The sequence below is a fragment of the Coenobita brevimanus genome, chromosome 56 (genome assembly GCF_032717465.1).
Source record: "Coenobita brevimanus isolate Jiangsu-jjx chromosome 56, ASM3271746v2, whole genome shotgun sequence".
Taxonomy (NCBI): domain Eukaryota; kingdom Metazoa; phylum Arthropoda; class Malacostraca; order Decapoda; family Coenobitidae; genus Coenobita; species Coenobita brevimanus.
The window spans coordinates 30678329-30704727 of record NC_137009.1 but is presented as its reverse complement, the minus strand read 5'-3'; positions in this window follow the sequence as shown (position 1 = coordinate 30704727).

Sequence of the window (26399 nt, the reverse complement as noted above, 5' to 3'; positions counted from 1 at the left end):
TTACGGTTTCTATCCTTCTATCTGTGCCTTCACCTATAGCTTCTTTTCTTGTCGTTCTATAGGCGCTGTTGTAGACGGCCATCGTTCTTCTCCTAGATCTATCAACAGTGATGTTTCCCAGGGCTCTGTCCTATCACCAACTCTCTTCCTTTTATTTCTCAATGACCTTCTAGTCTGTATATCTATCCCTATCCACTCGTAATCTGATGATTCCACCCTTCACCGTTCCATTTGGTTCTCGCAACGTCCATCACATCAGTTACTACAACAAACAAGGGACGAGGCTATGGCACACCTAATATCTGACTTGGCTCGTATCTTTGACTGGGGTAAAAATAATATTGTTGTTTTTAATGCATCAAAAACACAGTTTTCACACCTATCAACCCGACAAAATCTTCCACAGGAGTACCCACTAATGTTTAGTAATACCCAGCTGAATCCTGCATCGTCCTTGAACATGCTTGGGGTTTCATTCACTCGGGACATATCTTGGAAAGATCGATCATATTAGATCTCGTGTAAAATCTGCTTCCAAGAGATAGGGTGTGCTAAGCCAACTCCGTACCTTCTTTACCCCTTCACATTCGTTGACTTTATACACAGGTTTTATTCGCTCCTGTATTGAGTACAACTCTCATGTGTTGGGAAGCTCCGCACATACAGCTCTTCTCAATAGGATGGAGTCAAAGACTTTTTGTCTCATTAACTCTCCTCCTCTTACTGGCTCCCTTCAACCTCTGTCTCTTCGCGGCACTGTTGCATCTTTATCTCTTTTCTATCGCTACTACAATGGTCATTGCTTCTCTGAATTGTCTGCTTGCAACCCTCCACCTCTACGTAGCACCCGTCTAGCATCAAACTCTCATCCCTTTTCTGTCCAACTCTCTAATGCAAGAGTTAACCGTTACTCCCAGTGCTTCATATATGTAACAGGTCAACTGTTGGAACTACCTCCCTCTGTCTGTATTTCATACTTCCTACCGTCTCCAGTCTTTCAAATGTAGTGTGGTGCGTCCAGGCATCTCGAAATGAACGTCTCTTGAATTTGGCTCTTTTTTGTATTGTTTTTGCTTTTTTTTTTCTTTGAACGGTTTCAAGGCTCCTTGCCTTTGGTTCCTTCTTTCTTGCATTTCTTTATTTATAAATAAATAAATAAATAAATAAATAAATAAATATATATATAGATAGATAGATAGATAGATATATTGATCAGTAAATGTCGAGGAAATACAGTTGATCGGCAGACTGTGGTGAGGAGATCGAAAAAGAAATTTTAAAACATAGTCGTCATGGAACTGGAGAAGTTAAAACCTGTGTCCTTTCCGCCGCTGATTTTTTTTTTTTTTTCACATGTAGTTCTGTCATTTACACTGAAATGAATCTAGTCATCTACACTTCCATCGTCACTGAACTTCGGATACAGCATTCTCAGTCTCTTTTGACTTATTCTTATCTTAATAGAAACGCCTACAGTTAGCTGGAACATAATCGAAAATTTATCTCAACCCTGAAAGAGACAGGGGCACCACTATTAGGTATTAACATTCCCAGACTCCTGTATTAATACTCGGCAGTACAGTATATAATCGTCTGAGCTGTAAGAGAATTGCACCATTCTCCCAGGTGTGAGGGGGTTAGTCTAAATATCTGCAAAACATCTTCAAAACGGTGACACTTAAGCTGTATTACTCCAGCCTGTTATGGTCGAGGCTACTCGTCCGATGATGTACAAGTTTGAATGAAGGAATAAACACAACATTCATTAAAGCATAAACTGCGATGACGTCATATCGTGGAAGTCTTTGTTACAACCAGACGATATATATATATATATATATATATATATATATATATATATATATATAAATGTCTGCCTGTATCTGTTCGTCCATCGTTTATGGGAATTGAGGGGGATGCACATACAGCTCTCTAAACAGCTCTAATATATTAAGTGTAACTTTTTAACGCTAATTTAGGTATTTACATTGCAGTTACACAACTGTATCAAACCGTTATGAAAATTATCAGTAACTGAACAAGCTTACTTGGTGTCTCTCTATGTGTCCAAATTTGAACTACACATCCCTTGGTGCGTCAAACAGCTTCTTAGGAACGTTAGAGTGGAGCAGAACGGGTATTCGAAGCAGGCAAGGAAAGCAGAAACTCAAATGTAGAGCCGAGGGTTGTGCTAAGAGAAAATAATTCATATTAACTGATGAATCATGTAACTGGAACAAATGAAAATTATTCAGACTAAATGATGATTCATATGACAAAAGGAACCCATTTTAGTCAGTGGATAACTTGCTCCGCTCATATGGACTTGCAACGATTATATTAATATTTATTGCACAATGACCTTTCTCTTTGGATTGCAGATCTTCCTTGCACATTTAAGCAGCTTTGATCTGACTCTTCGATATATATTATGGCTTCTGACGTGATTACAATCGATTATTTTTTTGGGGGGGGAGGGAGACTGTGTACTGTTACTTCATTGCTTGGGTTATTCTCCCATCACAGTGGCGGGACATCCAAGTTGATAACGTCAGTGCAAACTCTCTACAGAAAAAGATTATTGTTCTGTGCGTAAGTGTGCAGATTTTGTCACCTTTTACTATGAGGTACTGCATCATCATCATCATCACCATTTTCATCATTATTTTCCCACAAAAAAAAAAAAAAAAGAATGAGACAGGATTCAAAAGGGAAGAAAAGAAAAAACGCATGGCAGACGAGATATAATGACTGTCACGCATACTGAAATGGGCTGCACATTCATTCACTCAAGATTATCCTATAAACTAGAAAATCCCATGTCACTTGCAAGAATGAGGTCCTACAGCGGGCTGCCCATGTAGGTGAAGAGATGTCTTGGTTACTATCTTTTATCAGGCTTGTATTATATCAATCAGTCAATCAATCATTTCCTGTGGCACCCTCGGGGATGCATAGGGCCTCGATGAACTCACACCACCACATCCTATCTTGTGCTAACTCCTCAAGATCTCCCCAACACTCATCTCCAGCTTCCCGTCTCATTGTCCTCACCCACGTCTCTTTTGGCCTTCCTCTACCTCTCCTACCAAGTGCCACCCACCCTGGTGTACCTCGTACTATTCCCTGTCTCCTATACACATGTCCTAGCCACTTCCATCGTGAGAACCTAACATATTCATCGACCGGCTGCACTCCCGTTATTTCTCTAATTCTACTATTTGGTATCCTTTCCCACCACTTAACTCCTAATATTCTTCTAAGTGCTTTGTTTTCAAACACCAAGAATTTATTTTCCATAGTCACTGCGCTGTACCAAGACTCGTGTCCATAAATTAAGATACTCCTAACCATTACCTTATAAAGTTTGATTTTTTTTATGCACAGAAAAATTGTTATTATTCCAAATATTTTTAAGCATTCCCGTTGCCTGATTAGCCTTCTTTAACCTTTCCTCGAATTCAAAGTTCAAAGAACCATCCTTGGCTAAATAAGTACCTAAATATTTAAACCTATCAACTTGCTTTACAACCATACCTCCAATTACACATTCCTGCGCATTTTCCATATTCATATTGATTATTTCAGTTTTTCCACAATTAATAACCAAACCCACCTTGCGACCTTCACTCACCAAACAGTCCAACACTCTCTGCATCTCTTCTGGCCCATCACAAATCAAAACTATATCATCTGCATAATCTAAATCCAAAAGTTTCCTGTTCTCTCCCCAAAGTATACCTGCACCGGTTTCTGTTCCAACGCGTTTCATAATGTAATCAATGACCAATATAAATAGTAAAGGCGATAGAACACCACCTTGAATTACTCCGGACTTGACTTCAAACGAATCACTCAGATAACCATCAACCATCACTTTACAAAATGTGTCCTCATGCATGTACATAATGACCCTCACAAACTCCTCTGGTATTCCATAATGTCTCATGATCTTCCCCATAGTCTCTCTCGAAACACTATCAAAAGCCTTTTCAAAATCAACAAAACAAAGACTTAACGGTACTCTCATTTCATTAACTTGCTGCATCAAATGCCTAACTATAAAGATCTGATCATTGCAACCACGTCCCTTTCTAAAACCAGCCTGTTCATCCCTCAGAATACCCTCAACCACCGGCTCCAACCTATTTAACAACACTCTACTGAAAACTTTCAAAGCTATCGGTGACAAAGAGATTCCCCTCCAATTACCACATTCACTCAGGTCTCCCTTCTTCGGAACTTTAACAATTACACCATTCTTCCAAACTGATGGTAGTAACCCCGTCACCCATATCTTATTGAATAGCTTGGTCAAGATCATTATTAATCTATCCTCCTCCACTTTAAACATTTCCGGAAATAAACCATCCTCTCCTGGTGCCTTGTTATTCTTTAACTGTTTTACTGCTTTCTCCACTTTTGCAAGCCTCAACTCTCCTGTTTCTATATTTAAATCTTCCTGAGCAGACGGTATATCCTCTTCTGGTGATATTGGTCTATTAAGAACTGTCTCAAAATGATCTTTCCATCTATTTTTAATATCTCCATCTTTGGTCAATAAATTTCCTTCCCTGTCTCTAACTGGTATTTCCTTGCCTTTACCTGCATTACCACTCAGTTCTCTAATCGATTCATATGCTATTTTTTGACTCTGTCCATCATTTTTGTTTATTAAGATTTCAGTCTCTGCAACCTTTTCATCCACACATCTTCTTTTATCTCTTCTAGCTAACCTTCTTACTTCTGAATTCAAACTCCAGTACGCAGCTCTTGCTAATTCAATCTCTCGTTCATCAACGCATTGCATCTCACTCCTCAATTTAGCCTCACCTCTCTTTTTTATCATATCCCACGTTTCCTCTGATATCCATTTCTTTCTCCTGAATCTATGTCTCCTTCCAATCGTACATTCAGCAGTCTCATGCAAAACTTTGTTCACATCCTCCCATATCTCATCTACACTTCTCTCCCCCTCTTCCAACGTTTCCAACACCAAAAACCTATTTCTGCATTCTAATCTGAATTCCTCCTTTTCTTCTCCTTCCCTTCTAAGCTTAACAATATCGTATCTACCAACACCAGATTTTTCCTTCTTCTGATTTTTAAGTTTAAACCTTATTTTTGCAATGCTGAGTTGATGGTCACTACCAATATCCGCTCCCCGTTTAACATGAACATCTAGCAGAGAACTACTATGCCTCCTACTGATAGCGATGTGATCAATCTGATTTTTATATTTTCCACACGGCAACACCCAAGTTGTCTTGTGTATATTGCAATGCTGAAAGAGTGTGCCCCCGATGACTAAGTCATTTGCTAGACAGAAGCTTCCAAACCTCACTCCGTCTTCACTCATCCTACTACCAACTCCCATCTTACCCATACATGCCTCATATCCCTCATTTGAACAGCCCATTACTGCATTAAAGTCTCCAACGCAGATCAAAACATCATGTCTAGGTACCCTTCCTACTCCTTCTTGCAACTTTTCATAAAATGTGTCTTTCCTTTCATCGAGTGCATCATTAGTAGGTGCATAACACACAAACAGACTGATGTTGCCATGGTTTGATTTAAACCGTGCGTATAACAATCGCTCATCTATAGTATCCCACTCACATAAAGCCTTATTTGCCTTACAACCCAGCAACAGTCCTACTCCCTGATAATGCATTCCGTCCTGTCGGCCAGATATCAATAAACGTATACCATCCTCCAAATCCAACTTATCGACTCCAGTTAATCTAGTTTCTGTCAGAGCACAAATATCAAGTCCGTAATTTTGGAAAACCTTCACTAACTCATCGATTTTACCGTCATGATTTAGCGTTCTCACATTCCAGTTACCAATTTTAATTGTATTTTTTGCATTAACAAAGGAATTAGATTGTAATTGAGGCAACCGTGAGATTCTTAGCACCCCCTGCCCATTTAAGGGCTGCACGGGACTGGGGGCCATTATTGTTCTTTCAGAGTCCATCAAGGTAGTATTATATCAATAATACAAAATTTGTGGTACACCTTCATTGGAGATACAGCACCATTTTGTAAGCAAACCATGGAAATACAAGTACTAAAATATACAAATAACACAAAAGAGAACATCAGAGTTTAATAGCTAAAGTAAACTGCAACGAAAAAAGGTACCATACAAGCTACAGTGCCACCAAGACTACAGTCCCTATTAGCTATGATGGTCTTACTCTTTGATTTGTGCTTTATAGTATGGACCAACACATTTACTGTTGTTTTGCACTTTTATATTTTCAAGCAAAACGATAACTATCGTGAGCAGCATTAGTGCACAGACCTGAATCACCGAAGAGAATGTTACTGTCCGTCATCTTGGAGAGAGAGAGAGAGAGAGAGAGAGAGAGAGAGAGAGAGAGAGAGAGAGAGAGATTAACTCGATGCTAAGAGAAATATTATCCCTTCAACGGACAGTGCGCGCCTAATGCATTATCCCAGTGATTTTACAAGATTATCTCCTTCGCATTACTTTCACATATTTCATTCATATTTTTATTTATGTACAATATTCACACTTTTTTTTTTCATGCAACCACAGTTACCATTACTCAAGGCTTTGGTAAACTTAAAACTGAAGAGGTTACATACAAAGGTTAAGTAAAAGTGGCGGCAGATGTACAGCGCTTAGTGGCTGTGCTTATCTCAGGAACTCAGGCCTTTTAGCTTGTAACGGATCATTTACACACTCTTCTGGGATAGAAAACCACTGAATCAATGAATATACCACACTAACCCCAAGGGTGTTGCAATAGGTACCCATTTTAACCACTAGCCAAGAGAGGAAGAATAGACATCTTTGCCAAGAGACGCCAGCTGCCCACACCAGGATTCGAACCTTGTTGCTACTGAATGAATGGCAGCCTCGTACCTAATAAAGCAAACGACTCAAATACGATGAATAGGATGGTGTGGGTATGGCAATAACAAAGGAAAAAAGACGGCCTCCCGCTAAAAATCTATAGAGAGCAACCTCCCTCAAAACCAACTACCTTGCGGAAAACACGAGAGAAACCTTAACCTATCTCAACCACCAAGTAAACATTTACTTCATAACTTTGAAGTCCAAGTCTCCCAAATTTTATAACTTTGTAGCATAATAGAATTAATATTTGTATGTAAATCCCAGAATATCTTTCTTACGAATATGTAAATGTTGCTTCATTTTTTTCTACCAAGATGATGCTTTTTTTTTTTTTTAGAAAGAGAGAGAGAGAGAGAGAGAGTGAGTGTGTGTGTGTGTGTGTGTGTGTGTGTGTGTGTGTGTGTGTGTGTGTGTGTGTGTGTGTGTGTGTATGTATGTGTGTGTGTGTGTGTGTGTGTGTGTACTTAGATTACAATTAACATTACAGGATAAAAATTACGTTCCAGGGCAGCCTACAGTACACTGCTTCATTACGATGACGTATGTTATTGTTGCTAAGTCTAGATGCTTTATTCTCCATACAACCTCAATAACAAGGTTCACTGTGAGTTGAAATTAGACGAAAGATAAACTAAGTTGACCCCATATCTAACTTAATCAGGTTATCGTCCCTTCATACTGTATTATTAACAAAGTTTAGTCAAGATCCGTCGAGGGGTTCAGGAGACATCACGCCAACATCCATATGACCTTGACCTTTGATCCCTTGACCTTGCTGACCTAATCAGTTCAGTGTCACTTCTTGCTGAATCACTGACAAAAGTTTGGTCGAAATCTGTTGAGGGGTTCAGGAGATATTGCGCCCACAAAAGTAAGTATACCCCATATGACCTTGACCTATGACCCGTTGATTTAGCTGACAGTCAGTTCATCGTCTCCTCATACTGCATCATTGATAATAGTTTGGTGGAAATCCGTCGACGGGTTCGGGAGATATCTCATCCAGAACAGTGTTACGGACGCACGCACTCACGCATGGACATACGAAACACGTAATGCCTCCTTCACCATAGGGGATGGAGGCATTACATCAGCAAGCATGATAATACCTGATGTATGGCAATCGCTGTCAATTATTATTTCCTGATTCTCCTGCTGTCGACAGAGGTATATATGAATTTTATTTTTTAGGTAAAGGATCTGTATTGTTCTCGCCCCCAACTTATGTCTCTCAAGCAACGTCCATGCTTCACCATTATACGGCAAACCTGCCATTATATTAATAAGTTTGTTCCTAGCTAACAAATCTGGGTCGCTATCACAACTTTAATACTAAGTCGTGGTTGCTTGAAATCGATGTCAGTTTTCAGGAAGGAATGTCTCCTTGGTTGTTACTCAAACCAGCCCTCCAATCTGACTACACTTGGCAAACAAATGACTTGTGAGGGATTACGATTCTTTGTCAAATGAAACAAGCCACCAGTAGCATACTGTCTTGTAGATACTTTATTTCCACCTTTACATTTCTACTACTTACGTCCCTCAAATATCCGTGCTTAATTATTGTAGCAGTAAGTCAGGTTTGCAACAATACTATGTCCACGAGAACTTGGCCTGAAATTGCCATCTCTCCAACTTATTTGATAAAGTGTACCAATAGACTAAACCAAGAACATGATACTTGCAACAAAAAAATGCTATGGGAAGCATGTAGGGATGTAGTATTGTCTTTTTCTTCGATCGAACTGGGAGAAACAAACTCTAAAAGGACGAACTTTTGGACCAGGATAATGTGAACAAACTAGAGAATAGAATCAATTTCCACGTTTACATATCTTGTATGTGTGACAGTCAAGCAGCAATAGTTCATGACTTTTGCTGGTTAGATTGGCAATTCTTTCCAAACATATAAAACTCCACTAACTTCCTTCCTTACATTTCTGGCATTAATGTCCCTTCAGCATTGTCCAAGCTTCACTTTCGTACGTCAACTCTCTCCCTATCCATCCGTAATGAAGATGGTGGACTGTAGGAAGGAGGCAACATCATCCTGCAGTCCACCGGGTTTTCATCCGAATTACCTTCCGACAACAACAACAATTCTATGGCTGGGACGTATGTGTTCTACTGCCATATACAGTTCTTTTATATAACAAACTCATATTGTTGGTTACTCTCCAGCATCCTTCAAGCTTGACTGATGTACAGAAAGTCAGAAAAAACGGGGTTCTAATGGGATTCTGTACGAGAGAGAGAGAGAGAGAGAGAGAGAGAGTAATTATTCGAGTAGGTGAGGTTACACATAGCCTTTATTCAATCTCTTACTACAAGCGATGTTCTCTGAGATGAATAATTTTTTTACCCGTCCCTATCTCGGACGGGCTAGTGGACGGGTTTTGTTTTCACTCAGATTGTCTGTTTCTTTGTCTGTCAGTCTGTCTGTCTGTTAACAAGTTTATGAGAAAACTACTGGTGCGATTTTGACTGAACTGACAGGGATGATGGGCTATGACCTTCTGATCACCTGATAAAAATTTTGGCCAAATCAAGCCAAGACCCAGGCTGTAGGTACAAACAATGTAAAAATAAAAGAAAAAACAATCGCTCTTTCGCCATAACTCCTTTCAGATAAGCCATATCGACATGAAACCAAAACTCAAGGTGCATCTTTCAAATCTGGATCCTAAAACATACCTCATTACATCATGGGGGTCACCCCACTATTGTTTACTATTTGGTGTCCCCAAAACATAAGAAATTTTTAGAACATTAAATTCTTAGCGACCAAACATTGGAGAGAGAGAGAGAGAGAGAGAGAGAGAGAGAAGACTGAAGAGGTAAAACCCGAAGAAGGGAAGAGCAAAGAGAGAACAAGGGAAGGAAATGCAAGATAGTGAAATGGAGAATTCGGAAAGAAAACATTGAAAATGGAAGGAGGAGAAAGACAAGGCATAAGGGGGGGGGGGGAAGAATATGGAAGATGAAAAGAAGGAGAAAGAAGAAATAAGGAAGGAAATACAGATGAATAAAAATAAAATACACAGCAACGGAACGAAAAATCTTTGGATGGTTTTTATACGTTAACTGTAACTTGCAATTCGTATCTACTCTGGGAATCAAAGAATCAGTAAAAACCAAGAAGCGGTGCCAAGGCACAGAAAACCCGTCCCCGGCAGTCATGTTAGTGCTGACGTATTATCACAACTGCATATCTAGTTGTCACATGTCAAATCTGGAGTAAATCCGGTGAAAATTGACGATTATACGGCCATTTGAAACTTTAGGCCCGACCTACCTGACACTGACTCCCCTACCACCAACTGTGGGATGACCCCCATGATGTAATGAGGTTTGTTTTAGGATGCAGATTTAAAAGATGCACCTTTAGTTTTGGTTTCATGTCGATAAGGCTTATCTGAAAGGAGTTATGGCGAAAGAGCGATTGTTTTTTCTTTTATTTTTACATTGTTTGTACCTACAGCCTGGGCCTTGGCTTGATTTGGCCAAAATTTTTATCAGGTGATCAGAAGGTCATAGCCCATCATCCCTGTCAGTTTAGTCAAAATCGCACCAGTAGTTTTCTCGTAAACTTGTTAACAGACAGACAGACTGACAGACTAAGTACTCTCTCTCTCTCTCTCTCTCTCTCTCTCTCTCTTATTCTTTCTTATGAAAAAAAAAAAAGCATCATCTTCGTAGAAAAAACTGAAGCAACATTTACATAATCGTAAGAAAAATATTCAGGGATTTACAAACAAATATTAATTCTCTTATGCTATAAAGTTAAAAAAAATTGGGAGACTTGGACTTCAAAGTTATAAAGTAAATGTTGATTTGGTGGTTGAGATAGGTTAAGGTTTCTCTCGTGTTTCCCGCAAGGTAGTTGGTTTTGAGCGAGATTGCTCTCTATATATTTTTAGTGTGAGGCCGTCTTTTTTCCTTTGTTATTATCATACCCAAACCATCCTGTTCATCGTATTCGAGTCCTTAGCTTTATTAAGTTCGAGGCTGCCATACATTCAGTAGCAACAAGGTTCGAATCCTGGTGTGGGCAGCTGGCGTCTCTTGGCAAAGGTGTCTATTCTTTCTTTCTTGGTTACTAGGTAAAATGAGTACCTATTGCAACACCCTGGGGGTTAGTGTGGTATATTAATTGATTCAGTGGCTTTCTGTCCCAGGAGAGTGTGTAAATGATCCCTTACGAGCTGAAAGGCCTGAGTTCCTGGTATAAGCACAGCCACTAAGCGCTGAAAATCTGCCGCTTTTACTTGACCTTTGTATGTAACCTCTTCAGTTTTAAGTATACCAAAGCCTTGAGTAATGGTGACTGGGGTTGTATGAAAAAAAAAATGTGAATATTGTATATAAATAAAAATTTGAATGAAGTATATGAAAGTAAAGCGAAGGGATTATCTTTTAAATTCACGGGGATAATGCATAAAACGTGCACGGTCCGTTGAAGGGCTAATATTTCTCTTGGCATCGAATTAAACTCTCTCTCTCTCTCTCTCTCTCTCTCTCTCTCTTTCCTTCTCTGATGACGGACGGTAACATTCTCTTCGATGATTCAGGTCTGTGCACAAATGCTGCTCACGATAGTTGTCGTTTTACATGAAAATATAACAGAGTAAAACCGTAGTACACTAACTGGTCCATACTACAAAGCACCAGTCAAAGAGTAAGACCATCATACCAAATAGGCACCGTAGTCTTGGTGGTACTGTAGCTTGTATGGTAGTTTACTTTATCTATTAAATCCTGATATTCTCTTTTGCGTTATTTACATATTTTAGTACTCGTATCTCCAGCCCAAGGATAAGATGGAGGGATGGAGTGGAGAGGTATATGAGAGAGGGGGATGTGAGCTGGGAGCAGGGCAGTGAAATGGAGGAGGACAGGGAGACATGGAGACGATTTGTTTGTGGCCACCCCTTACGGGATTAAGGCGTCTGCCATTAGACAGACAGATAGCGTACAAAATGATAAAATGGTGCTGTATCAAAATTAATGTTTAAAGAAGGTGTACCACAAGTTTTGTATCCTACAGTAGATATAATACAAGCCTGATACAAGACAGCAACCAAGACGGCTCTTCCCCTACCTAGGCTGCACTGTGGAGGACCTCATTCTTGCAAGTGACACGGGAGTTTCTGGTTTATGGGATAATCGTGAGCGAATGAATGTGCAGCACATTTCATTGTGCATGACGGTCATTACATCTCGTCTGTCATGCTTTCTCTCTTTTCTTCCCTTCTGGACCCTGTCTCATTATTTTCTTTCTTTCGTTTTTTTCATTTTGGTGGGAAAATAATGATGATGATGATGATGATGGTGATGATGATGATGCAATACCTTATAGTAACGGGTGACAAAATCTACATAAATCTACACACTTATGCACAGAACAGTTATCTTTTTCTGCAGAGAATTTGCACTGACGTCATCAGCATGGATGCCCCTCCACTGTGGTGGGAGAGTAACCTAAGCAATGAAATAACAGTGCACAGGGTCTCCCTCCCAATATTCGATTTTTATCATGTAAGAAGCATCGAAAAGTCAGATCAGAGCTGCTTAAATGTGCAAGGAAGATCTGCAATCCAAAGAGTAAGGTCACTGTGCAATAAATATTAATATAATTGTTGGAGGTCCATATAGGGGGAAGAAGATATCCACTGACCACAATGGGTTCCTTAACAAGACCTTCTATTTTAACAGGTTTTATCACCGTGTCCAAACACTATCGGAGATCTGAGTCTATAAAAACCATGAAGCCTGCAAACAGACGGCCTAATGGGAAATTTGTATTTTGGTGACAGCAAATGTAGGTTTACCCTTAGTGCCAGTTGTTTATGCAATGGCCGCAACCTCAAGCAATAATCTGTAGTTTCCACGTGGGAAATTTGTGACACGAAAATATTAGCTACTCGCATATAACATCTGCCCTCATCCAAGTAGTCTCCTAAGGTAACGTTAATTTCCACACAGTTCATTCAATTGTGCAGCTTCCACACATTCAGACTGACTCAGTATACGGTCAGGGCAGGAAGCAATAGTCTATCCTTTTAACAGAGGAGAGGCCTTCTTACAGCATAATGGTCCCAGTCTCATTGTAATAGGCCTACCGTGCAGTCCAAAGCAACAATGACAGGCTAATACTATTGAAAAAAAAAAAAATAGTTTTCACGTGCAGGACAAAAAATGAGCCAAGCAGATTCTAATATCATGCAGATTTGTTGCTTTGACATACTGATTCACCTACGAGAGCCATACATATCTCCATTCTTCACTCAGCTGCAAAGTTATTTTTCCCAAATATCCAGACTATCTTCGGCAACACGTACATTTTCATCTGTCCTTCCTATTATGACAGACGTGGACATAGTAACAATTAACTGTCTATCCGTATCTCTGTTTCTGTATCAGTCTATCTATATCTATCTGTCTTTCTCTAAGTATCCGACTGCCTCTAACTATCTATCTGTCTGTCTATCTGTCTATGTGTCCATCAGTCTATCTATCCAATATGACCCATTTCTGGTTTAATGATGTCACGTGAAAATCCTCTATTGTCCACGATACTACACTAAACACGGTAAGCATTGTGATAACCAAAGAACTGATGCTTTCAGAGTATTTTCCTGCAAGTATTTATGTTCATCGGCAACAATAAATTCTTTCCAGTTCGCACATAATCTTTTATTCATTTCCTTTCACTGGTTTTTCGTCTGTATTCATTTTTCGCTTGTGCTTTTGCTTCGACCCAGACTCCCCTTCGCTTAGACCCTCTCCCCACCTACCCCGGCACCCCTCCGCTCCTCCATTCCCGCACTAAACCTTTTCCTTCCATCCCTCTCTTCCCATCCAGTTCTTTTCAACCCTATTCTTCTCCCCACCCATTTTTCTTCCACTCACTCCTTTCCTTCACTCAACCATCTCCTTCCCCACGATCTCTTTAGTTTCTTCCCATCTTCCTCTCTGTTCACCGCCCTATCCCCACCTATTCCACTTCCCTTCCCGACCCTTCCTCTCCCACTATTCACTCGTCATCCCTTCTCTACCTTCACCCCTAAGCCCTTTAACCTCCACCCCTAACCATCTCGCTCCGCCTACCCCTGTTCCCTTCCCTAACCTCTTTCCTTAGCCCCGACCAACCCTCTCATTCCAACACACCACCGCCCTCCCCTCCCAATTCCTCTCCGTTGTCACCCATTCCCTAACCCTCTCTCGCAACTCACCCTCCTCACTTTCAATTCCTCTCCCGACTACCCACTCGCTAACCTTCTCCCCCAACCCTCTCTCCTCAACCACACACCTCCTGCTGTATTCCCACCTGACCTGGTCACACCTTTGGCTGGAAAACATCGAGATAATTAAAATGAAACTCTCCAGTTTACCAACTTAGTGTTTGTTGATGTTGTTGTGCTACCCAAGTCTGTCTGATCGAGCAGACCCACCAACTGCATGCAAAGACCCCTCCCACAGGGCCATTCCAAGCAATGAACCAATTTTCCCGTGAGGCTGGAAGCCTCTTGCCACAGCGAGGCCCAGGGAGTAGTGTGATCTGGTTCCAGGGTGGACGCCGCATTTGCATCTCCACCTAGTTAACAGGGGCACCATAGTAGGGTCAATGTCACCTCCTTGGGCTATTTGCTTACCACACAGGGATATAAATGGTTGCTTGAGTTACGGGAAATCATTTGGCTTATCTCTCAGTGTCGAGACTCCTGAAGCGGAAAGACGAGTAATAAATTGTGACAGGAAATATATGAGATAGAGAAGGATAAGAGGAGGGACAGAAAAATAAAAACAGGACATGAAGCAGGAAGCAGGCAGTACAAAATCAAGTGGGTGGATGATGGGCGACCCCACCTACCACCACCAGCTTAGGAGTAGGAGCAAGAGCGTCAGATACGCACAGAACTGGCCGTAAATTACTATCCACTAGAAACGCATGGCGGCATTTCATATGTTCCAAAGACAGCTCAGTCTGCTGGTGGGGGCTTGGGTGAGCAAACTGGAGTAATAGATATAAATTATTCAGATTAGATTTTAATAATGGCGACTGAGTCATCTCTGCAACACATAAGAAGTTGTAAGCAGGAATGGAAGTCGTTCGTTATATACAAGCAACCCTGTACTGTATATAGAAGGGTAATCTCTAGAATAACGTCGTTTGTAGTTTATGATTTCCATACTGTGGTGAAGATTACACTGTGTTTGATCGTTTTTCATTTTACTTCTTTCTTTTAAACACTTTCTGATTTGGTGGCATTCCTTCACTTCTTCATCAGTTCATTTCAAACTTGGCACATCTGTTCTTTGTGCAAATATTCCGACTTTTTTTATATCCCACCTAACACGGCAATAAAGTAATTGCCTGCATCTGTGTGAATGTCTGTGTGTCTTGTTGTTACAAAAATATCTGGAAATCAAGTAGGCATATTGTATCCAAACTTTGTGGGTAGAATATTGGGATGTAGGACTTGTTTATTTACTGTTTTCACGAATCTGAGATGATATGCCTCCGAATGCCAGAGGATTTTGCAAGAAGTTGCCCACTAAGTTCTTCTTTTAGATTGGCAGTATTCACGATATTCTAACATACCCACAATGAAGAGAATGGGTATTTAAAGGGCAATTATTAGAAATTCTTGAAAGGCTTGTTATTCTCACTGACCTTCACCAAGATAATACCCCTGACTCCAGACTTCTGAATGCTGGAGTGATATTTATCTTGGTAGGTGCAGGTAGCTAAATTCTAGGACTTTTTTTTCGATTTTGGCGAAACTTCAATGATATGTCTCCGATTGCCAGAGGATTACTGATCTAGTTTTTTAGTGATGGCGATATGTAATCGTAAGCGAATGTTTTGGCTTTTATTTATGATATGGGTTATTGGTGTAAGGGATGAAAGTTTTTAAAGTCGTTTATGCCATCAAAGGTCTAGTCACAAAAGCACATAATCAGTAAACTGTGGGAACACGAATCAGCACCATTTATGCACACATGCAAAGAAGGATGAGGCATGAACTCTTTCAGTGTTTATATATATATATATATATATATATATAAATATATATATATATATTTATTTTTTTTTTTTTTTGAGAACACTATACTGCACTCCCTCTGGCAAACATTAATTTATCTGATTTCTTGCTAGTTCCAGACCGTCAAAATCAGTTTTGGAAAGTACTCTGATAATAAAAGGGTTTGTGAGTGCTATATCTGAATCTTACAGTAAATAAAAGAAGAAAACAGTCCCTCTGATCTAAATAAACTAATCTGATGATAAGAATACAAGTAAACGTATATCATTATATGGTAAATGACTGACAGTTTGAAAAATCAGATAATCAAATTTAGCCTTTTAACCCTTTCGGGTTGCGAACCTCTTTTCACGGCATTCCAGGTAACGCAACCATTTGTAGTCAATCTGGGCTGGACCACTGCTACTGAAGGGAATAAGAAACACTAACTCCAATTCGAAATCTCTCTTACGTGAAATAAATTGCCTGTTGCTAGCAAGAGCGTAATATGGTGCTGAAGAAGGACGTCTCCATATGGTGACACAAATATAACGAGGCGGCTCTACTGCCTGCTGTTATAGACGTCCATTAACTACCTCCTTATCCCCAATATGAGGATGGTGGATAGCAGATGTGACAGCTTGAATCTGAACTTCACTGACTTCACATTTCATATGAACCTATGGCCACAGGAACAACAAGTTCTTCGATCAAACTGGGAGAAACAAACTCTAAAAGGAAGACCGTTTGGACCAGGATAAGGTGAAAAACCTGTAGGATGGAAGCACTTTCCACTCTTATATTTTCTATATGTGTGACAGTCAAGCAGCAATAGTTCTTGACTTTTGCTGGTTAGGTTGGCAATTCTTTCCCCATCATGTAAAACTCCACTAACTTCCTTGCTTACATTTCTGGTATTTATGTCTCTCCAGCATTGTCCAAGCTTCACGGTTGTATGTCAACTCTCTCCCTATCCACCTGTAATGAGGATGGTGGACTGTAGGAAATCGGAAGCATCAACCTGCAGTCCACAGGGTTTTCGTCTGAATTACCTTCTGGCAACAAGAACAGATTCAAGGCTGGGACGTATGTATTCTACTGCCTCTTACAGTTCTCTTTAACAACAAACTCATATTGTTGGTTACCCTCCAGCATCGTTCACGCTTGACTGATGTAGAGAAACATTGAGATTCTGTAGAAGAGAGAGAGAGAGAGAGAGAGAGAGAGAGAGAGAGAGAGAGAGAGAGAGAGAGAGAGAGAGAGAGGGAGAGAGAGACAGACAGACAGACAGAACAGAGCAGTGTTCCTCCAACTTTTTCACTACTTTTGGGATGTAAACATCCTTCTGCCCCTCCACCCTCAGTTTTCCCTCTAGCCCGTCACGGTAATGGTGAAAAAAACTGTCTTGGTTCTCTCCATTAACTTTAATGCATACACCTATCAGTCAGAATGCATATTTTGTTACATATCAGTGGGATGGATGACACTGTTTGCATTTAGCCAGTCGACTGATTCGAGGTGGAGTCACTGATCTAATATTTCGGTCAACATCCTACAGGTTTCGGCTTTTACTTATTTAGTGTAGGAGGGTGTCGAAGTCAGAGTCACATAAATATTTTGTGGAAAATGGCAAGAGGACTGTAAGTGCAATTTTGCTAACTTTTGAATATGAATGATTCTAGAAGCACCAGAATACAGTCAGAAACTTTTCTTCATGAAGGTCTCCTGCAGCAGAATTATTCTTGAGGTCACGGAAGTCGTCCTGAACATCATCGGGGAATGGCAGGAATATCAAGAGAGTCGGAGAAGAATTCCTCAAAAATATCCTTTCTTTCTCCTTGAATTCTGGGAAGTATCTTTTGAACTCACTTTTCAAAGATTTCAGGTGCTGAAATATTTCACTTTTGAGCGATGGGTCAAGTAAGTGAACGTCTTCAATCTCGCCAAGAATAGTTGAAAGATTCTCAAACATGGCAACATTTTCTGCACCCACTTTCCTTTGCCAGTTCTGGTGTTTAGCCAGAAATGCATGCATACAGTGCGTGAGGTGAAATACATTTATTTCCTTGCCTTGCATTTTGAGTTTCAGCCTGTTGAGCTGCTCAAAAATTTTGGTTATTTATGCAAGACGTCTCTCACAACGCCTGGTTGAAGTGACTTACTAGATCATCCTTCTCTTTCATTTCCAGGACAAGTTATAGTTTTTTCTGAAGCTCAAAAACTCTGTTCACAACATTGCCCTTGGAAAGACATGACACTTTAGAGTAAAAAAAAGAGGGATTCATGCTAGTTTCTTGAAAAAGCGAGAGTTAGGATCTCCTGTTCCCATAAAGTTGACACATTTTACCACTCTTTCCAGGACATTGTAAAGGGCATCAGAGAAAGCTTTTGGCTCCAGCGGGGAAAGATGAATCTGATACAGTGAGCCACTTTCTCATTCGGAGCTAGTTCCTTGATAATTATGCTACTGTAACCCAATTTTGATCCCAGCATCACCAGAGCCCCATCAGTTCAGCCTCCACAACAATTTTCCAAGACAATTCCGTCAGCTGTGAAGAAAGAAGTCAGCTTTTCCAACACATCTAAAGCTTTTTTATGGTAGTTTCAAGCTGTGTACAGAACAGATATTCATCTCTGATATCATATATGAATACATGCCTAACAAATACGAGTAGGTGTGCACAAGAACTCACATCTGTTGACATTAGTACTGCAAACATACCAGTTGGAGACAACGTAATGTCCTGCAACACTTGTTCCATGGTATCAGCTGACACTTCACTAATTCTCCGTTTCACTGTGTCGCTTGGTAAGTAAATCTGTTTAATCCAATGTGCACTTGACTTTCCAAGAACCCAATTGACCATCTTTAAAGCATACGGCTTAATTAAAGCTTCACTAATGTTGTGCACCTTTTTCTTCCTTGGTAATTCAAAGAAACCTCACATGATGCCTTTACTGCACTGTTGTTGCAAAGCACCATTTCCATCCACTCTCTGTTTTCCCAAACTCTGTTCATGGCGCTTAAAGAAACTGGGGTCTTTCTCCGCATGCTGAAGGTGGATTGTCGTCAGATGATGCTTCAGCTTTCTAGGCCTCATAGAATCATTCCCCTGCAATGTGAAACACGGCACATACTGAGGTTTCTCGATGCCATTAACGAGAACTGATGTACATCCGCAGTTTATGTATTCATCAATTTACTTCCGCTTCTTACCAACGTTTGCAGCCATCGCAAATCTATAGGAAAACGCCAAACAGATAGATCACACGAATGATTCAGTTTGAGATTATGAGGCCACTTACACGATAGTGAGTTAATTCACTATACTGATTTAATATCAATGTCGAAAAACATCACAAGCATCAAATGGCTTTCACCAAACTAGCATAATGTATTTTTACCATATGTGAATAAAAATGTATGCAGTATAAAGTCACTGGTTTTCAGTATTTGATTATTTTTAAAGACAATACTGCATTCGTTTGTTCATTATTTTCTTGTAATTAACTGGTAAGAAAATGAGAAGCTGATGGATTTGGACTATGCTGATGATACTGTACTGATCTGTGGAAGTATTGACGAGATGCAGAGGGTGCTTGATTGTCTGGTGGAGGAAGGAGAAAAAATGGGATTGGTAATAAACTGTGGAAAGACTGAAATTATTATTATGAATGTGGAGAACCAAATCGATTGTGTAACTGGGAATAATGTGGTGAAGAATGTAGAAAATTTTAAATACCTGGGAACGATTGTGTCATCTAACGGATCATTAAACAATGAAACTGAGGAGAGGATTAAACTGGCTTGGCAAGCTGTTGGAATGTTTAAATGTGTTTGGAATAATAATATGCTTTCGGTACATACTAAAGTGAAAATTTACAAGTCCATGGTTAGACCAATTTTAATTTATGGGCATGAGTGGTACAGTACAACTGCAACATATCAGAAAGTATTAGGATCTGAGAATAAAGTACTGAGAAGGATTCTTGGGGTAAAATGGCAAAACAGAGTTACAAATGAAAGAGTAAGGGATATTATTAGAGTGGAATCAGTTGGTGAAAATGTGAGACTATCCCGCTGGAAGTGGCTGGGGCACATATATAGAAAAGAAGGCAGTTTAATACAGGATGTACCAGAGTGGACTGCTAGAGGAAGAAGTGGTAGAGGTAGGCCGAGGGAAACCTGGTTGAGGACAATGAAAAGAGAAGCAGGAGAGGAGTGTTGGTGGGACCTGAAGGAGATGGCAAGAGACAAATATTGGTGAATATTGGTGAAGAGAGTTCATCGAGGCCCTATGCATCCCGTGGGGTGCCACAGGAAATGATTGATTGATTGATTGAATAAATCAGAACAAGTTTCACTAAAGAAACGTCTGTGCTAGTAATGTCGGTGTTACCACTAATGCAACTGAAGCAAATTTTGCCTGGCATCATAACTATTAATATCTCTGAATTCTCCGACTGTGGTAGCCAGGTCTCGTCGTTGCCTTTACTTATGCAAAGATGATGTAAATTTATAATTTCATTGTAAGAAAACAATGTGAAATATCGTGTGAAATTGTTAAATACAACGTTATACCTTGAATAATTATCATATTTAATCACAACCGTATCATTCTCGCACTGTGACAGGTTTTGCAGGTAAATAGTAAATGTAGTTGCAAAGAGAGAGAGAGAGAGAGAGAGAGAGAGAGAGAGAGCAAAAAGGTGTCAAATGCAACAAAAGAAACATAAGAGCCTCGGAGTCCCAAGTGGGGGGGGGGGGAGGCATAAATGCCCCGCACCATCTGCTCCTCTCCCGGTGACGACAGACCGAAATGCCTGGAATGTCTAACTCCTTCTTCATATCTGCAACATCAGCGGCCTTTCCTATAACTTTCTCTCTGTTCAGCACCATCTCTCCTCCTCTAAACCTCACCTTCTCTTCCTGAGACTCAGCTGTCTGAGGCGACTGATAGCAAACCCTTCTCTGTATCCTCCTACTTTCTCTACGTTCATTTCAAAGCCAAAGGTGGCTGTTGTGCATATGTATGCAACAATATATCTTGCTCTCATGTTCCTGAACTTCAGTCTTCCGATTTCTCTACTCTCTGGCTTCAGTTGTTGCGTCTTTCTCAGACTAAATATATCTGTGCTGTTTACTTTTCCCCTAATTCTGCGGAATATGAAAAATTCTTCGACCATCTTACTTCTAAGTTGGAACACATTCTGTCCATTTCTCTTTCCTCTGAAGTCTCCATTCTGGGATATTTCAATGTTTACCACGCCCTTGGATCTCCTTTCCTCTCACTGATCCACCTGGTGAACAAGCCTACATCCTTTCTATCCTTAATGACCTAGAGCAGCTTGTACAGCATCCTTCCTGTATCCCTGACCGCCTTGGAGAGAGTTCCAACATACTTGATCTCTTCCTTACAACTAAACCTTCTGCTTATGCTGTTAATATTTTCTCTCCGTTGGGCTCCTCCGATCACAACCTTATTACCTTAACCTGTCCTATCGCTCTGGTACAGCCTGTGGATCCTCCAAAGAAACGTTGTTTATGGAACTTTAGAGCCACTGATTGGGAGGCCCTCAGGCAATACTTCTTTGAGATTCCGTGGAATTATTATTGCTTTCATGGCCCGGAGGCATCACAGTGTGCCTTGTGCATTACGGAGGTTATTCTCTCGGGCATGGAAGCATACATTCCCTTCTCATGTCCTTTAACTAATGCATAAAAAACTTGTTTCTATTAAGCTAACTCTAAATGTTGTCTACAGCAAGAAGAAGGCCCACAAAAAGTAGCCTACCAAAGCCAGCTCACTCCTGAATCTCACATCTTTTATGTTTCTGCCCTGAATTCGTGCTAAATCAGTCCTTCGCTCTACTAAAAATAATATCATCCGTACTATATGCTCTGAACTCTCTAGCTCTACTTCTTCCCATTCATTCTGACACCTTGTCAAAAGCCTTTCTAAGAACTTTATCTCATTATCCCTCCCTCCCTCCTCTTTTCCATCCTAATGGCCCCATAGCTATTTCTTCTACTGATCAAACAGAACTTTTCATTCAGATTTCTCCTCCATTTCCACCTTAGACAATTCTGGGGCTGTCCATCCATCACTTCCCCCCCTCTGTCTTCCTCATGGCTGACATTAAAATTTCTTCAATTGATATATTCTCTGCCATCATTGGCCTCAATACTAAGAAGGCATATGGGACTGACGGGGTCCCTCCTGCTGTCCTCAAGAACTGTGTTTTTGTGTTTACACTCTGCCTAAGTAAACTCTGTTGCCTTTGTCCATCAATTTGTACCTTTCCTTCATGATGGAAGTTTGCTTTCATTCAGCCTGTCCCAAAGACTATTCCCAATCCTCTCACTGTACCTCAGAAGTTTTTAAGTCTGTTCTAAACAAAAAATAATTTTAAGCATCTTTCCTGTCATAACCTTTCCGATCGTCAGTGTGGGTTCTGCCTGGGACGCCCCACTGGCGATCTTCTTACCTACCTTCCAGACTCCTGGTCATCCTGAATTAGGGACTTCGACGAAAGCTTTGACATTGAACATGACATCAAACGCTTTCGATCGAGTCTGGCATAAATCTTTAATTTGCAAACTGCCCTCTTACTGTTTCTATCTCTCTATGTTTGCCTTTATCTCTAGCTTCCTTTTTGGTCGTTCTATAGCTGCTGCTATAGACGACAACTGTTTTTCTCCTAGAGCTACCAATAGTTTTGTTCCTTAGGGCTCTATCCTATCACCAATTCTATTTCTTTTGTTCGTCAATGACCTTCTAAGCTGTACATCTAACCCTATCCACTCATATACTGATGACTCTACCCTTCACCTTTCCATTCGCTTCCCATAGCGTCCATCTCAGCAGGTACTTCAACAAACAGGGATGAGGCTATGGCACACCTAATGTCTGACGGCTCATATCGCTGACTGAGGTAAAAGTAATCTTGTTTTTTTTTTTTTTTTAATACATTAAAAACTCAGTTCTTACATCTATCAACCTGACAAAATCCTCTACAGGAGTACCCTCTTATTATTAACAATATCCAGCTTAATCCTTTATCATCTTTAAACATACTTGATGTTTCTTTCGCTCGGGATTTATTTTGGAAAGAACATAAACCTATCTCGTAAAATCTGCTTCCAAGAGATTAGGTGTGCTAAACCCACTCCGTGTCTTCTTTACTCTGCACAGTTGTTGACTTTATACACGGGTTTTATTCGCCCCTGAGTAAAGCACAGCTATCATGTATGGGGAGGCTCCCCACATACAGTTCTTCTCATCAAGGTGGAGTCAAAGGCTTTCTGTCTCATCAACTCTCTTCCTCTTACTAGCTCTTTCAACCTCTTTACCTTCACTGTACTGTTGCATCTTTATCTCTTTTCTGTCGTTACTTCAGTGGTCACTACTCGCCTGAACTGTCTGCTTGCATCCCTCCTCTACTATGGTGGGTGCATAGCACCTGTCTAGTAACAAACTCTCATCTCTTTTCTGTCGAACTCTCTAATGCAAGAATTAACCGTTACTCCCAGTTCATCATGGATGCAACAGGTCAACTCTGGAACTGTTTCCCCCTGTATGTATTTCTAACTGCCTATGATCTCAAGTCTTTCAAACTCAGTGTGTCCAGGCATCTCGAAATGAACAGTTCTTGTGACCAATGATAATATAAAACAAATTAATGAATGAGAAAACGAAAAGAAATGAAACTCCAAAGAGAATATGAGAGAGCAATATCAAAGGTATAGGTTAGAGAGGGAGACCAGCAGAGAGCTGGGAAGGCAGAGTGGAAGATTACATAAATTATAAAATTATATCCACATGTATGCCAATTGGTACTGTATATAGATAAAGCGATAGGAAAATCAAATATAATTTTCACAAGACGAATATCAATTAAATATCTCGCAAGAAACACTGGAATACTGAACAGAAAACAGTAGATATCACAAACTTTACTTCTGTGGGCGCCGAGTGGGGTCGTGGCTGAGAGGGAAGTTACAACAGGAAGTGGAGACACATTTGCACCCTGCACAGTCCTGTGTCTGTTGGAAGAATCCCTTCTAAAAAGGCAAATAGGCTTTCACTCAACAGTGCTCTCAGCTGGACCTCTCATGTCAGATCACTTGCTAAAACCGCCTCAAAGAAACTTGGATTATTGCAGTGAGTCCGTAAATTCTTCACTGGCGAGCAGTTAGCTGTAATTTATGAGAGTCATGTGCGCTCTCAACTAGAATATTGTTCATCCTTGTGGAATGGATGTGGAGAGATTGCACTAAAACAACTAGACAAAATTCAGAACAGCTGTTGGAACTATTATATAATAACCCTGCTGTTACAAATAAACTACCTCCTCTGCAAGAAAGAAGGAATGTTGCCTTTCTTGCGTTATTTTACATATACTTTTAAGGCAAATGCTCGGACGAAGTTGCATCCATTGCACCACCTTTCCATGCCTTCACTCGTGCCACGCGGACATCAGGTAGTGATCATGACTGGAATGTCATACAGCCATATTCCAAAACTTCTGCTTATCAGAATTCTTTTATTCCTCGAACTGCATCTCTCTGGAACTCGCATCTCCAGAGTTGTTTTCCCCCAAATTTCGCCCTACAGCTGCTCAAGCCCAACTGTTACAGACTTTTATTTAAATGAATGGAGGACGCCAGTAATCTGGTGTTTTGATTTTTTTTTCATTTATTTGTTTTTCATTCCTCTGACCTGTTATTTAAAAAATGGTTTGCTCAGCAACAAGATCACTCCTGCATATTAACAAAGTGTTGCCACTTAGCCATATTATTTCCTGCCTACCCATTGGTCCAACGGTGTTGAAACGTAGCAAGTATACACTGGAGCGAGAGGGAGCACGGCGACAAGCTGAAGCACGTAACCCCTTCACCTGGGTGTAACGCAGACACTGATTTACAACTTACACTAGCCCGCCACGGCCTCCTATAACCTGGCAGGGTTTCCCTTGGGCCTTGGGGCTCCCAGTTTGAGAATCAGTGGCACAGAGAGACGGCCAGACAAAAAATACAGACGTATGCTCGTTGACATACAGACAGAAAGACAAACATGAAGATGAAACAGACAAACGGTCAATTTAAACACGTGTGTGTGTGTGTGTGTGTGTGTGTGTGTGTGTGTGTGTGTGTGTGTGTGTGTGCGAAATTTTACAGAGAGAGAGAGAGAGAGAGAGAGAGAGAGAGAGAGATTACATGTATACGGATGACTGACGACTAACTCCCAGCCTTTAACAACACAGTCCACATCATTCATTGTTTCTCAGTGTTCACTACTTTTTCAGTACTTTGCAATTTTCTTTTCATAGAGTAGTGAGATGACATATTATTGTTTCTCAGTGTTCCATATTTTTGCAGTACTTTGGAACTTTATTTTCTTACAGACCACACTAACTCTCATGCAAAATTATTTCAAAGACTGGCTGTGGAAAGCCTTCCCCACGCTTAAAACACTGTTGCCCTTTTGGCACATTCACTTCTCAGAATTTAGGTCTCTCGAACCAGGTGGGTGCTTGTCTTTTTAATCAGCATTTCCGTCTTCTCAGCGGTTGTGCTTGATGAACCGGCTTCTTACCTATCACAGCACCACTCTGAGGAAATCAGCTTCCCATAGTATTGGTATTCTTAATAAATTTCACACAACTTCACACTGTACAATTCTGTAGTACTCTTGTATCATGTGTACTGTGCTCGGTTCAGGTTCCGATAAAAAAAATAGAGAGAGAGAGAGAGAGAGAGAGAGGAAAAAGGCTGTGATTGTACCCGTGAATCAAAAATAAAGGTGAGCGAAGTGAGTGCAAAAATTATGGCATAAGTTTATTGAGTGTGGTGGGGAAGGTATATGGAAGTATTATTATAGAGAAAGTAAGAGATATCAAAAGTCCTGGTGAGCGATGAACAGGGTGGCTTTAGGAGTTGCAGAGGATGTGTGAAATAAATATATTCAGTGAGACAGATAGCAGAGAAGGCTTGTGAGAAGGACCATAAGGTGTTTCTGGCATTCATGGATCTAGAAAAAGCATACGACAAAGTGGACAGAGAAGGATTGTGGAAAGTTTTGCGCATGTACGATGTAGATGGTATGCTGTTTGGCGCCGTCAAGAGTTTTTTTGATGGTAGCGAAGCATGTGTAAGGGTTAATGGGCATCAAAGTGAATGGTTCACGATCGGCGTGGGCCTGCGTCAGGGTTGTGTGATGTCCCCATGGTTGTTCAATATACAGTATATATGGATGGGGTGATGAGAGAAGTAAAAACGCGAGTAATGGAGAGAAAGATGGCGTTGGTAGTGAATGGTGATGGATGGAATATCTCAAATTTGTTGTATGCTGATAAAGTACTGATTGCATGTACCAGACAAGACCTTGGTAAGCTAGTGCAGACATTTGCTGAGGTCTGTGAGAGTCGTCCCTTGAGAGTAAATGTAGAAAAGATTAAAGTAATGGTTATTG